This window comes from Cebus imitator, unplaced genomic scaffold (genome assembly GCF_001604975.1).
Source record: "Cebus imitator isolate Cc_AM_T3 unplaced genomic scaffold, Cebus_imitator-1.0 Scaffold188, whole genome shotgun sequence".
NCBI classification, from domain to species: Eukaryota; Metazoa; Chordata; class Mammalia; order Primates; family Cebidae; genus Cebus; species Cebus imitator.
The window spans coordinates 2433097-2445753 of record NW_016107503.1 but is presented as its reverse complement, the minus strand read 5'-3'; the positions used below and the strand labels follow the sequence as shown (position 1 = coordinate 2445753).

At 36.6% G+C, this 12657-nt stretch overlaps 1 non-coding gene across 1 annotated transcript; it reads left to right on the top strand.

Moving 5' to 3' along the window:
* Positions 1-11977: 11977 nt before the first annotated feature.
* LOC119473845 lies at positions 11978-12084 on the top strand. Its single transcript, XR_005203086.1, has one exon. It is a non-coding gene; the product is annotated as a U6 spliceosomal RNA (small nuclear RNA).
* Positions 12085-12657: the final 573 nt, after the last annotated feature.

The window sequence follows — 12657 nt, the reverse complement described above, 5'->3', positions numbered from 1 at the left end:
TTTGTTTAGTGACTGAATGGATTATCTGTGAAATTCATCCTAGCTTCCCCACCTCCCACTCCAGTGTTCAGCGCTGCCTTTGTTTCTCAGGGAGATGCACCCAGGAACGACAGTGGCATGGGTAGGACTGAGTTTTTCTCTGAGCACACCAAGCCCTTAAACTCCACTAATTGCCGGCTGATGACTACGTTGTTTTTGACAATGTTTTTGCGCCTGAATTGCTCTGCAGTCTAATTCGTTTACTTTTGGCTCCTTTGAAGAAAGAGTTTCTGGAGTCAGTGCCAGATTTTTGGTCTGACTCAAGGAAGGCTCCTCCCAGATGTCATTACCTGGCTGTCTCCTACAACTTGCCTACCTGCAATTTAGCCTGTATCTTGAATCTCCTTACAATTGCTTTTTAGCACAACTCCACAACCGTCTGTTTTTGTTGTTGTTGTTTGTTTGTTTTTAGAGACAGGGTCTCAGGCTTGCCCAGGTTGGAGTGCAGAAGTGCAATTATGGAAACTGGTGCACGATCTTGGGTTCAAGCCATCCTCCAATGCTAGCTTCTGGAAGTGGTGGGATTACAGGTGTGAGCCAGCACGCTAGGCTTCCACTGTTTCTGAGAAGCTTGAACTTCTCCATTCTCTGTTGCAAATACAGTCACTTGTTTTTTTTTTTTTTTTTTTTTTTTTAATTTTTTAAAAATTTTTAAATTCTCCTGGGAAGAGATTAAGAGCAGCCTGTTTTATGGTCTGTTTCTCCCTACAGGACAGGGACTCTTTGAGCCGGGCGCAGTGGCTCACGCCTGTAATTCCAGCACTTTGGGATGCCGAGGCCGGTGGATTGCTTGAGCTCAAAAGTTCGAGACCAGCCTGGGTAACACGGTCAAACCCCGTCTCTACTGAAATGCAAAAGACCTTAGCCGGGCATGGCGTCATGCACTTGTCGTCCTCGCTGCTCGGGAGGCTGAGGCAGGAGAATGGTTTGAACCCTGGAGGCAGAGGCTGCAGTGAGCCGAGATGGCACCACTTAACGCTCTAGCCTGGGTGACAGAGCGAGACTCCGTCTCTACAGAAAAACAAACAAAATCTCTGAGCTAGAGCTCTGCAGCTAGGGCACAATGGCAAGCTTCTCTCTGAGTGACACAGCTACTCTAGGAGCTTAGCAACGGTATTGGAAAGAACAGGAACCTAGGTCCCCTTGTCTCGCCTCTCTGGCACGAGACAACCATGCCATGAACCCAGCACAGGTGATATGGCCCCAGGATTTTCACGATGCACACACAAATAAATGAGACTCTTTGTTCTACGTAAGTGTCCCACGTCACAATCCCACTTGCCTAGGATTTAGTCACAGCAACAGATAGCTGGGGGCAGGATAAGGAATCCTGGCATGCTGCTCCTTCCAGTAAGAAAGCCCTATCTGGGAACTGGGAATAGAGGAAACCTGTATTCTTGGTTGCAACAGTCTGAAGCAGGGTCTTTGCCTCACTGAGTTGGGAGGGGTAGGACAGTGAATACTCCTGGTTCGAATACCACAAACCCCTGCATTCCTTTAAAAGTTTTGTGGGTGTTATGAAACAGATGTTGCTTCATTTGCTGACTGCCCCTAAGACCATCTCACGTGGTTTTAAGTAGTTGTAATTTTTTCTTGTTATTGTTAGTTACTTCACTCTCACTAGGGAGCAGGTCACCCGGCAGAGCTCCTTACACTATTTTTTCTTTTTTTAAACAAGCAAATAAATCAGTTTAATTCAACTAATAGAACATGACTTCAGATTAGATAAATATTTAAGCAGAATACAAAAAACACTCATCATAGAGAAAAAATATACAAACAAAATGGCATTAAATGTAACATCCCTAAATGTAAACCAAAATTTAACATTAAAGAGGGGAAAATATGTTATTTGCAACACATGTCATCACAAAGACATATTTTGAGAATATACAGATAAGTTAATGTAAACAAGAGAAAGAGAAAACTCATGAGGAGATAAGCTAAAACACCAAACAGGCATCAGTTAACATACACAAGACACAGAGTGAGGTATTCTAATGATTTAGTCAGTATGATAAAGAAACGTGCTTAACCTTATCGGTAACCAGGAAAACACAAATTAAACAATAATAAAATTCATTATACATCTATAAGAATGGCTAGAAATTAAAAAACCAGGGGATGGCACACAAGGGGAAATTATAAAATTCTCATATATTGATAGTAGATATATAAATTGTTATAATTATTGCAGAAAGTAGGAAATACTGATAAATTTGGAGATGTATATGTCCTATGACGAAGCAATTCATTCCTCAATGTATACTAGTAAGAAATACCCTGACACACATTAAAATAGTTAGGAAGACATTATTCAAGACTATTGTGATAGGGGAAAGAGATTCGGCTCCTGATACAGGAGAGATATCTGAGGATTTACAGTCAAAGATTAGGGTGAGGTGGTCAGTGGACAGAAAGTTACTAAGGATAGGCAGATTCTTGATAAACTGAGCTAACAGGTTTCTTGCAAAAGGAAAGCAAAGGACTTAAACATAAGAGGTGATCAGATATTGAGCGTGGGAGGATTCTCAAACTGGCTTAGCCAAATGCTGGCCAATACTGGGCTAAGGCGGCTGAAGGCAAGATGGGGCCAAGGTGGAAGCATTATTGAGAGGAGGCCTCTGAAGAGCCTAAAATTTGGTTAAGGAGAGAGTCTGTCAATACTCAACAAAAGCATAGGCATATGTGCTCTAGGAGAGATACAATGTGAATGGTGAATGTTCATAGGATCATTATTCATAATTGACAAAATTTCAAAATAATATAAATGTTGATCGGCAGTAGCATGAATAAATAAATTTTGGTATATTTACATAATAAAATGCTTTAAATTTTGAAATGCATGACATATAATTATACAAAAATAATATAAATGAATTTAAAAGCATCACGTTTAATGTGAACAAATGATGAAAGGTAAAAAGTATATATATGTGTGATTTCAATTCTATAAACCTAAAAATTAAGCAAAGTAATACTATAATATGTACTCATGTAAACTTGGGTAGTGAAAAGAGAAACAACGAATTGATGACATAATATTCAGAAAAGTGGTTATTTTTGAGAGGTAAAGGGAGGGTTATGACAGAAACAAACCTCTTAGGGTACACTAGCTTTCTTTCAATATTCTAGTCCTTGCTCTAGGCAGTAGTTGTGTATGTGTTTGCTATGGAATAAGTCAATAGCTGAATAGTTTCTCTTAATATACTTTTCTGCATGATATAACATTTTATAATAAAAGGAGTTGACATATCTATTCAAATAATTTTTTTAGCAGCCCATTTCTCTTTTCTACTTCCAGCTATTCACTTTATTATTATTTTATTTTATTTTATTTATTTTTATTGTACTTTCAGTTGTGGGGTACACGTGCAGCTCTTGCCGGATTGTTGCACAAGTACACACAAGCCATGGTGGTTTGCAATCTCCATCCCCCTGTCACTTACGTCAGGCATTTCTCCCAGTGTTATCCCTCCCGAGCTTCTCTGCCCCCAGCTGTCCCTCCTCAGCCTCCCACCCTGCAACAAACCCCAGTGTGTGACATTCCTCTCCCTGTGTCCATGTGTTCTCATTGTTCGACACCCGCCTATGAGTGAGAACATGTGGTGTTTGGTTTTCTGTTCTTGTGTCAGTTTGCCAAGAATGATGGTTTCCAGCTTCATCCATGTCCCTACAATGGACAGGAACTCACTGTTTTTTATGGCTGCATAGTATTCCATGGTGTATATGTGTCACATTTTCTTTATCCAGTCTATCATTGATGGGCATGTGGGTTGATTCCAGGTCTTTTCTATTGTAAACAGTGTTGCAATGAACATATGTTTGCATGTGTCTTTATAATAGAACGATTTATAATCCTTTGGGTATATACCCAGTAATGGGATTGCTGAGTCAAATGGTATTTCTATTTCTAGATACTTGAGGAATTGCCACACTGTCTTCCACAATGGTTGAACTGACTTATACTCCCACCAACAGTAAAAGTTTTCCTATTTCTCCACATCCTCTCCAGCATCTGTTGTCTCCAGATTTTTTTAATGATCACCATTCTAACTGGTGTGAGTTGGCATCTCAATGTGGTTTTGATTTGCATTTCTCTGATGACCAGTGAGCATTTTTTCATATGTTTGTTGGCCTCATATATGTTTTCTTTTGAAAAGTGTCTGTTCATATCCTTTGCCCACTTTTTAATGAGTTTTTTTTTTTTTTCTTGTAATTCTGCTTTAGTTCTTTGTAGATTCTGGATATTAGCCCTTTGTCATATGGGTAGATTGCAAAAATTTTTTCAATAGGGCTAAAGTGAAATGAGAAATAACAATTTGAGTAGAGGTTAAAATGAAAGCACTCTAATGGACTAGAGTTTTGCATATATTTTTGGTGTGAATGATGTAATTTGTAAACTTAGAGATACTCCTATGTTCTCAGTGCAAGTGAAAATACATGAAAATATAAATAGAGCTGTAATATCTGAATATCTGATTATAAATATAAGCATGCAAATTTCAACCTATTTGTGGAAATTTTAATATCTTGTAATATTTTTGACAATGACTAAGGTATAATAAATGGATTTAAAGTAAAAATTTATCTTAAATGATAATGATAATAGATATGTAAAACAGATGTTTTATGTATAAATTTGATTTTTTTCTCTAAACATTTGCCAACCTTTTATCTTTAACTGTGATACGTATAATACCAAAGTGCAATCACTAGAAGAAATTATTTACATTCATTAAATTATTTAAAGTCAGATTAAGATTTTGGGAAAAATATATTTTTATGTAGATGTTAAATCTATTCCGTTAAATGTCAAAAGAGGCTTCTCTTTTGAATAAAAAAGCAACAAGTACTGAGTAAATTCTTAAAAAATTAAAGAGGGCAATAAGATGTTTTTCTTGCAATTTTCTAGTTATAAATTTATTCTAATAAATTAGCTATCTTTTATTTATTTATTTATTTATTTATTTTGAGACATAATCTTGCACTGTCACCCAGAATGGAGTGCAGTGTGCAATCTCGGCTCATTGCAAACTCCACCTCCCAGATTCAGGAGATTCTTGTGTCTCAGCCTCCTGGGTAAGCTGGGACTACAGTCATGAGCCACCGTGCCAGGCTAATTTTTGGATTTTTAGTAGATGCGGGGTTTCACTGTGTTGGCCGGGCTTGTCTCCAGCTCCTGACCTCAGGTGATCTGCCTGACTGGGCCTCTGGAAGTGCTGGGATTACTGGCATGAGCCACCACGGCCCAGCCAGTCATGTTTAGACAGCTAACATAAACATGCACTACACAATTCTAAGAGTAAGGTGAAAAAATAATTTTTCTATTCTAGTTAAGTTTCATGTGAAAACCAAATGCCACTAGTGCATGGAAATTAATATTCAAAATAAAGCATACAGATTTCACTTTTTATAAGGTATCTTATTTGGGTAATCTCATTTAAGTTTAGCAACAATTACCTAAGTGACATTATTATGAAATTCTTAAAAAAATTTAGCTCCCATGAGGTGCTTACTATTCATTCATAAAACTAACATGAAACCGAGCAAGTTTTTCTTAAAAAGGTAGTATCCTAGGATTCTAGAAAAATAATTACAATAATATATTTCCCCCCTTAAAAGGAGCTATTAGCAAACTGGTAGGAATAGATATATATGAACAATATATTTTACATACATGTGTATAAGTATCAAATCATTTTATTTTAAATGTGTGTATGTATATACATGCATACAAATACCAAATAGTTTTCTGATTTACCTTCTATCTTCTAAACAATGAACCAGCATGTTGCTTTATTGCTCAGAAAATGGGAAAAAATACATAACAATTAAGATAAAAATACAAACTACACAGAATTTAAACAGATATTTTACCACTTTAGTCCTAAACAATGTCAATATACAGCCAAAGATATGTCAGCATGGACCAAATGTGTATGACAGCTAAAAATGGATTTTATTTTCAACTTCTCTAATATTAAAACCCTGTTTTTCATTCAGAATCAATAAACATATTAGGAATATTTCATTTTGAAACCCAGTAGAAGTATGATGTCAGTCACACTTTGTGAGACTACATTAAATTAGCATTTTAAAAAATTTCATAAAATTATCTTCCGTAGTTACAACTTTTAAGAGAAAAAAGCTATGGTAGATCATTTGAGAATCTATGAGCGCAGAATGAGTTTAAGTCAGTTTCTAATGGTGTATGGTAGGTATGTAAAAAATAAAATACAGAAATTGGAAAACATATAATTCACTGTATAAGCACTTATTGAGTTTCTATTGTATATCACATACTAGTCTAAAATACATTCATTTATTAGTTACTCTCATTTTCATATACTTTGGAAATTTTGTGAACTCTGTGTTATAGTTTGCTCCAATGAGGTCTTCGAGTTCAAGCAGTATTTGACTTCTAATCCTATATTCCTCCTTTGCTATTCAACTTCTTTTTTAAAGATAGCACTGTCATCCTGAGGTCTAGGCTGAATTCTGGAAGAAAATAATGAATTAAACAACGGGAGAGTCCTTTTCTCTTTAGTCTCAGGAAAGATAAATTACTAACATTAAAATATTAAAAGCTGTTTCCATGTGCTAGACATTGCTATAATAGTAACTTAAAATGAATACCACTAGTCACATGCTGTGGGTCATAGTACCCCCATCTTCAAGGACATGTTATGTAACTTTCCTAAAGTCACACATCTAATGAGTGATGGAGCCTAGGCTCCCTGCACTGCACAGCCTGTGATCTATGACAAAGATATCTCTATGACCCTGGGGTAACTTCCTCACTCATAACTTTGAAACTCAAACAAATCTTTTGATGAGTCAACTTTCCACTGGTATCTGGCAGTGAAACAAGCAAGGGAGAAGAGCTTCTGTCATTTCAGCAACTGCAGCCTAACTCCTCCTGTATAATTTCTGAATGAGGTGGCAGATATTTTAGATTACGTATTCATGAAAGGTGACATGGAATTCATGGCTATGTCTTGAATTGTGTCAGTCCTGGCAAAAGTGGATTTTTGGATTTTCTTTATTATTCATGCTGCCTACCTATAATACTAAAATGTAGCCCTTTCTCACTATTTTCCTATCTTAAACCTTGGTCTAAACCACTATCATTTTTTTGCCTGTATTCATATAGTAATGGCCCCTTACTTCTTCTCCCTGCTTCCTCCCAGTTCCTTCTTAGACTATGTGCAACACCATGGCTAAACTAATCCTTTCAAGGAAGACGATGTCATTCCTGCTTAAAACTCCACAGTGAGTTTGCATGTCCCTTGGGGTAAGATTGGCCCCCTCCTCTCTACCCTGTTCCTCTCCTGCTATCCTCCTCTTGGTTGGTCTCCTTACTGTTCCTTCATCCGTGCCAAGCCTGATCACACTGTGGGAAATTTGCTCTTTGCCATTTCAGCTGCCTGCGATGTGCTTCTCCCCAAAAGCCACATATCTCAATTCTCTCCTTTCCTTCAAGTTTTAAAGTGTCACTTCAGGGATGCCTTCTCTGGCTATCTCTACCTGAAATAATATGTCCCCATGAGTATGGTTTCTTTCTCTCTTCCTGTTTCACTTTTTATTTGTAGAAAATGTCAATGTCTGGTACAGCATATATTTCTTATTTACCTTGCCTTCTGTCAACTGAAGAATGATGAGGTTCATAAACTTGGAAAAGAGAGCTTTATTTCTCATAAAGTGTTGCAGCCTGCAGGGTGGCCATCAGGACAGAAGTAGGAAACAGGCACTTGTAGGGTGGGAAGAATAATATAGAAATTTATGCTGAACAGAGAAGCTGAATATATATATATATATATATATATATACACACATAAAATAAGCTGTAAGAGGAGTCATAAATATTTATGAGAGGAGAAACATCCCACCAGCTGACTCTGCTCTCTCAACCTGTAGAGCCCCTGTTCGTTCTGGTCACTCCTGGATCCTTAACATTTAGTTCAGGGTCTGGGACCTGGCAGGTGATTAATATTGGTGAGGCCTTGAGGTGACCACTCATTATGGTTGTGGCAAATATTTTCAGACATTGATTTATTCTTAAACTTGAAAGTTTTCGAAAGTGTTTTGTTTTCGTTTTTTAAACAACACTCTTTTTTCACACTGAATGATGAGTAAATATTAGCTCAGTGAAAGAATAAATGTTGGAATCACATGCAGTGGCAAATGTGAAAGTGAATATATTTCAGATCGTGACAGGAAATTTGTTGTCAGGCTGCCTTAGAAAGCCATTGCAATAGCATAAGCTTTTTTACATTAAAATATCACTTTCTGGGTCAAATGGAATTTCTATTTCTAGGTCCTTGAGGAATCGCCACACTGTCTTCCACAATGGTTGAACTAATTTACACTCCCACCAACGTGTAAAAGTGTTCCTATTTCTCCACATCCTCTCCAGCATCTGTTGTCTCCAGATTTTTTAATGATCGCCATTCTAACTGGCATGAGATGGTATCTCAATGTTGTTTTGATTTGCATTTCTCTGATGACCCGTGATGATGAGCATTTTTTCATATGTTTGTTGGCCTCATGTATGTCTTCTTTTGTAAAGTGTCTGTTCATATCCTCTGTCCACTTTTGAATGGGCTTTGCAAAGACCTGGAACCAACCCAAATGCCCATCGATGATAGACTGGATAGGGAAAATGTGGCACATATACACCATGGAATATTATGCAGCCATCAAAAACGATGAGTTTGTGTCCTTTGTAGGGACATGGATAAACCTGGAAACCATCATTCTCAGCAAACTGACAGAAGAGCAGAAGATTAAACACCGCATGTTCTCACTCGTAGGCGGGTGATGAACAATGAGAACACATGGACACAGGGAGGGGAGCACTACACACTGGGGTCAGTTGGGGGGAAATAGGGGAGGGACGGTGGGGGGTGGGAAGCTGGGGAGAGATAGCAAGGGGAGAAATGCCAGATGTAGGTGATGGGGAGGAAGGCAGCAAATCACACTGCCATGTGTGTACCTATGCAACAATCTTGCATGTTTTTCACATGTACCCCAAAACCTAAATTGCAATAAAATAAATAAATGGGAAGAAAAAAACAGGGAAAAAAAATAAAATAAAATATCACTTTCTATGACCACATGCGCCTTTCCGTAAAGTGACTACATATTGAGCACAAAAGAGGGGGAAAAACCCAAAACAGCAGAATAAGTAGAGAGAAAAAAAGGTAAAGCTTTAGAATTCATGGAAATATTAAAATGAAAGAAAAAAAAATTATGGAGCTTGGGACCAACAACCAAATGGATTGGGATTGACATAAAAGAAGTGTGAGAATCGTTCTTTGTAGAGGAATTACCAAAAAAAAAAAACCTGTTTATATTTCTTCTATTTAAAAATATAATGTACAGTATAGCTGATTACATTTCTATTAACATAATTCTTGGCTTCATATAAAACTAAAAGTTTATTTTTAAGAAAAAAGTAACAATTTTGAATATTCAATGCACGAAATAATAAAAGCATTATTGTTTTAGGCAAAGATCAAGTGTTACGAATAGCATGCTTTATTTTAGCAATATTCATAACATTAATGTGTAAAACTCAAACATTTATTCATTTACCATTGAATGTTGTATACATTGTAGACATTTTTCTTTGTGTAGCTTTTTAATTATATACATTCATAAGAGTGTTAAAATTATAATTTTACATAGCAATTTTGAGCAAAATTAAATTCAATTTCAGATGTTTCACACAAATGTTTTAAATTGTCAAAATCAAATGTTCCTCCTTTATATAATGTTTTTATTTAACATATTATTAAACAAAACATTGAATTCACTTTTATGCTGAAATCTAAGAATCTTCGCTAGGGATCCAGGCTTTTTATGAAGCATCTTTTGTGAGCGAAGCCCTACGTTAGGGACTGAGGGATATAGATTAAAATGACATACAGTTCTGGATTTCCACAAGCTCAATTATTATCAAAAAGGAAAAAAAATGTAGACATATAATTTGCAGTATAGTTTTGTATGTACAAAACTGTGGTAAAACTCTTATAAGATTTGGGGAACATAGCGATGAACTGCATAAGTAAGATGAGAAGATCTTTGGGTGAAAGTCATGTCATTTTAGTGATTTTTTTTCTATTATTCATTGTCAAGGTGGGCGGGAACGTTCTAGACAAAAAGTTGCTCGAAATCACTGAGTAATTAAAAGGACAAATGTCAAGTTTGATGCAAGTACAGGGTTGCTTGGAAAGCTATGGTGAGAAGAGGCCCTGAAGACACATTTCAGCAAACTTTAACAGGGCCTGAGCATCATAGGACAGTTCAGACAACTTCGAATGAGAAAGCTGAATGGTGTCTGAGAAGCCAATTAAAGCAAGAAACAGAAAAAAGTACAAGAAGATAAGGCTTTTCTCTTTTATGATGATATAAGCAAGAGGCTGAAATCAGAGAAAGTGCAGACCATCTGTTGCATTTTGCCCTATAAAACTGCACAGGTCAGATCAGGTGTGAGAGTCATCTCACTATTGAGGGGTCACAAACAAAAGCTCTCGCAGTTTTATGGACCTTAAAGTAGTGCAGAGGGTGAGGGAGAAGGACTAACCATGGACATGTGCTGGGCATTGAGTCAGAGTCTCCCCAGCCTTCCCTACCCAGCCTGCCATGTCTCCAAGGAGCCTTTGGCAGGCATACCTGAGAAGGACCTCAGCCCAGGGGGACTCAGATGAAAAGACCTAGGAAGGGAGGTATCCTGCTGGGACTAGACATGCAAAGACGCAAAGAGCATGACTGGCCAGGTGGGGCCAGAGCCATTGCCAGCTGCTCCCTTCAGAGACTGCAATGCTCTGTGCACCATGTCTGCTGTGGGGAGAGCTGCCTCCCAGGTGAATGGTTTATAATCATTTCAGACTGGGCCTGGGAAATTACCTGAAGTTTTTTCACTAGAAGCTGGACTCCTCACCATGTCAAGAGCAGTGGGGACATCATGAGGTAGACAGTGGGCAAGTCTAAGTAATTTTGAAACGTGGGAGAGGCTTGATGCAAGTCTCAGGCTAACAACCCTGACGACAATGTGAGAGTGGGCTGATTGGAGGCTGTCGTTGACAAGAAAAATGGCTGAGAGACAGTCTCAATTGTCAAGAATGCCGTTTTAAACCTCCTGAACGCCTTTGTTCGCTTAATAGCTTTCCAGGATAACTCTGAAATCACTAAGTCTAGACCTGAGAATTCTAGAATTCTCCTCTTTACTAAGGAAAAGGATGCTTAGAACTAAGGTATTGCTTTGCTTCTTTGCCTGCGTCTGTACTTTTTGGATCTCTTGTTTTCCATTAATGGTTGAGAGGCGGGAATTGGGTCCACTGTTCTCATATAAAGGATTCCCATTTGATCTATTTCTTGGCCTTTCCAGAGCTTCATTCAATATCTGACGTGGACTTAGTATGATAAGTGGAATTTTTATATAATGTTATAAATATTATACAATATAAAATTTTATATTTATATTTATATATAATTATATATTAAAATTACACATTACAATTTTATTTATAAAATATATAATTTGATGTAAATTTATGCTAAATACCTTTTCTCACAATTGAGGCACTTTATTCACAGTATTTGTTTCTTAGTGCACTTGCTATCAATACACGTTTGGATTTGTTAATACTTTGCAATATCTATGGAGCTTACCGCATGTTCACTCTTTTAATAAATGTAGTGGATTATATAGATAATGCTTTCTAATGTTGATTAATCTTAAATTTCAAGATCAAATCATACTTCTAGATCAGGTCTTCTTTTAGCGAATACCTGAGGTGAATTTGAGGACATTTTATTTGGGAATATTGAATCCATGTACATAAATTAATTTCACCAATAATTATCTGTTGCATAGCTGGCTTTCTAGGTACTTCTTCCTGCAGTTAAAATGATCATAATATTTGTATCAATCCTCACTTCAGCAGCACATATACTAAAAATGGAATGATACGGAGAAGATTAGCATGGCCCCTGTGCAAGGACAACTTGCAAATTTGTGAAGTGTTCCATTAAAAAAAATGAAAGTATTTTGATCAGTGTATTATATTTATTTTAAAAAGCAGCAATGTTGTAAATGCTACAAACTAATTTATTATGAATCAGTGTGTTTAATTATGAGTTGATATATTTACATATGTATTTATATTTAAAGAAATATCAGTGAATATTAACGGTCTAAAACCATATAATATGCTTTTAGGGTTGCTATGGTAAGTTATTTTCTTGGAAATTCTAATAGATGTGTGGAAACCTGCCATGGTTACTTATCAGCTATTGCAGAAATAGCACTGCATCTGATTTTTAAAAACAATCTGCATAGTTATTAACTTTATTGTAAATTTCCATAAATTTTAACAATATGAAGTATTTTTAATTAGTATCAATTGAAAGGAATTATAGCTATTATAATCATATTTTGAAATAATTAAGAAAATATAAATCTAAACATTAATCAATAAAGCCTTATAAAGATTTAGTTGAAATGGCTTGTATAGAGTGTCCAAAACCCAGAACACTGAAAACACCAACTACTGACAAGAATGTGAAGCAACAGGAACTCTTACTCATTGCTAACGGAAATACAAAATA